Source organism: Pteropus alecto, unplaced genomic scaffold (genome assembly GCF_000325575.1).
Source record: "Pteropus alecto unplaced genomic scaffold, ASM32557v1 scaffold86, whole genome shotgun sequence".
Lineage (NCBI taxonomy): Eukaryota > Metazoa > Chordata > Mammalia > Chiroptera > Pteropodidae > Pteropus > Pteropus alecto.
In genome coordinates this window covers 12,911,328-12,914,659 of record NW_006442109.1, presented here as the reverse complement: position 1 = coordinate 12,914,659, position 3,332 = coordinate 12,911,328, and the positions used below count along the sequence as shown (strand labels likewise).

Here is a 3,332-nt window from a genome sequence, read left to right as displayed (position 1 = left end):
AACAAAAAGAATTACTATTTATAGGAAATCAATTGAAAAATTTTGAATTAATTTTAAAGAATCAATAAAATTTCCAGATAAAGATATGGAATGTTTCATGCTGAAAAAAACCCATTCCCAATAGAACAAAATATATGAAGACAGAATTTTTTTCTTTCTTTTACAAAACAAAAACTAGTTAGTGTCGAAAAACACGGAAAATCTTGAGTTCTGAATGTGTAGTACTTCCAAGGTCTCTTGATCAAACAGGGCAACAGCAGGCAAGGAAGCTGATTCAGGGGCCAATCCAGATCTTACTCGAGAGCATCGCCCAGAGCAAGGGAAGGCCTGAGTCAGTCTTGCTCAGGACTATATGTTCCCATGCAGTGAGATTACCATGGGAAGCTTGGGCTTGTTGGTGGGGCATGTGGAAACATTCTCAATCTTTCTCATCGCTAGAAGCCCATCAATGATTTCTCCAAATACTACATGTTTCCCACCAAGCCCATCACACCTAGAGTAGGTCATGAAGAACTAGTTAGTGGCCATTTGTACTGAAACCATTGTTTGCCATGGAAAGCAAGCCTGGAGCTGGGTGTCTAAGTTTAAAATTTTCATCTGCAAATGGCCCCCAGTAAATACTGGCAACCACAGCACCATCTCCGTTAACAACATCTCTACCCTGAATCATGAAATCCTTTACGACCCTGTGGAAAGTGTTCCCTTTGTACCCTACTGGAACCCTCTCTTTTTTGAATTCTCCAGTGCAAAACTAACTAAAGTTCTTGGCTGTCTTAGGCATGACATCTGCAAAGCTCAATCTTCATGCAGCCAACATCCTACAACCCGCAGGAGACAGTCAGAAGACCCAGTCCAAGACCATGAAGGCTTCACCGAGATGGGACCCTGAAGAGCTAACCCTTCCCTCCCCCATGACTTGATCTCTCTCACCTCTGCCTCCGTAATCTATCCTTTCCTTCCGCCCAGACCTTCTGCAGGCAGAGTGCCAGGATGGGCACTAGGAAGGGAAAGACTTCTCATCCTCCTCCCCTCACTGCACTCCGCAAGTTGGTAGGTTCTGGTCCAATTTCCATTCCTGGCTTCCCAAGCCTGCTATCCCTGGGTGGGTGAATTCTGCCTGCCTGGCCTCGTGCTGTTTCCCTTCCAAAGACAGACTCTTAATGGGAACTGTGTGTGACTCAGATTGGGAAAGGTGGGATAGGAGCCTGGAGTATTTTACTAAGAGATACAAAATAAAACTTGATTAATGGGAAGACTTAGCATGCTCCTCTATGAAAAGCCTAAATATTTTAAGGATATCAATTCTTTTCAATTAATGTATTGCTTTAAAGCAATTTAAATTAAAATCCCAATAGGATGTTTTATTGTGTTTTGTTTTGTTGTATTGTGTTTGCTTAAACTTGATAAAATTACTGTAAAGCTAATTTAGAAGAATAATCAAGAAAAGTATTTTTAAAGTACATTCAAAAGTAATATGGCAACAAAAGAGGCCCTTCTAAATCCAGAACATACAGTAAAGCATCAATAATTAAAACAGTATAGTACCAATGCAAAAATAAATGGCTTGATCAGAGCACAGAATAGAAAGTAATTAGAGCTAAATATAAAAATATGGATCATCAGGGATAGAATGGTTCTCAGCAACATGCTGGCTTTCACTGTGGTCGCATTTAGGGCTCCAGAGAAAGGAGATGGCTTGGATACTTAAGACAGGGAAGCTTTCTTAGTTTGACTTCACTAAGTGAGAACTTTCACACACTTGGCCAAGTGCTTCTCCAATCTCTTCCTCAATAAGCTAGATAAACTAGATAACTCGATAGCAAGTTATCAAGTTATCTAGCTTAATTTCCACCAAAATAATTTAATGTAACTGAGAACTACACTTTCATGGCTTCATTGATCCAATTCTCTGCTCCTTACCAGGCTGAGCTTTATCTTCCTTATACTTTTTATTTTTCACCTCTCTACCCCCTTCTGACTTCCACCAATCAAATAATGTTGTGATGACTGGTTAACTGATATATTTTTATATCGTATCATAGGGCAAGAATAAATTCTGGATGAATTAGTTGACTAAAAATTTTTTTTAATTAAAAGATAAAATTGAATGTTTATGAGACTCCTTAAGATGATATATAATGGATTAAGTTATAAAAGAATGGATTAATTACAAGGTAAAAGATCAACACATGAACACCTACAAATCTAAAACATTATATACTAAAACACAGTATAAAAGAAAGAGAAATAACAGACTAGCAAAACATGTTGAATAAAGCATAGGATAAATAATTTTATTATATAAGGATCCCATAAAATTGGTTATTTTAAAGCTCTAATAATATCCCAATAAACATGCAAAGTACATGAACAGATAATCTGTAAAGAGGACATACTACTCGTAAACATTTATGAAAATATTCAACTCATTGGTAATCAACAAAATAGAAATTACAACCAGTTATAATTATTCACTTATAAAAGTAACTTTTCTATGCCAATACTCATTGTTGGCAAAGCTTCAAGAAAATTGATATTCTTTATATTACTAGTGGCAGCAAAATTATCACAATTTATTTGTAAAGTAATTTTGCACTCTTAATCAAAACCTGTCAAAATGTTTTTGATCCAGTAATTCCATTTCTGGGAAACTAGCCTAAAAAAATAATCTGAACCCTGGAAAAAATGTTGATGCATGAAGATATCCAACTCAGCATTATAATTGCAGAAACATAAAACTATATACAAAGTTAAAAAATAATGTACTACCTTATGACAAATCCACTGGAATTAAATATTAAGCACCATTCAAAATCATGGTTATAAGGATTAGGTGGCAACATAGAAATATAATTGCAGCTGATTAAAATTCTGAAAATATATATGGCAAAGTACTGTAAGGATATAAATACTATTATTAATACTACTACTAATAATAATTATTATTTTATTATTATTGTCGTCATTATTATTATTATTATTATTGAGCCCCAACTATGCCAGGCACTATACACACATAATCTTTAACCCTCATATCAACTCTAGGATATAGGACAACAGGTAACAATAATAAACTAATGAGATCTGCCATCTTCTTCCCTGGAGCACAAATGTTTCCAGTGCCTATAGCTCTCAATGTTCATCAGGAATTGCCCTTGGCTGAAGAAAAAAGGTAGCTGAAAGTCATACCCCATTCCCAGAGCAACCTAGACCCAATATTTGGTCACTGCAAAGACATAAAGGCCCAGTTCCACAGCCCCAACTAAGGACAACGCTGAAAGGCCAGTCCAGCTTCTGAGCTCTCGTGGAGTCAGCTAAGGCCTTTATTGAGA

At 36.3% G+C, this 3,332-nt stretch overlaps 1 pseudogene; it reads right to left on the bottom strand.

The window, feature by feature from the left end:
* Positions 1–348: 348 nt before the first annotated feature.
* LOC112469530 overlaps positions 349–3,332 on the bottom strand; it is a 7,766-nt pseudogene continuing 4,782 nt past the window's right edge.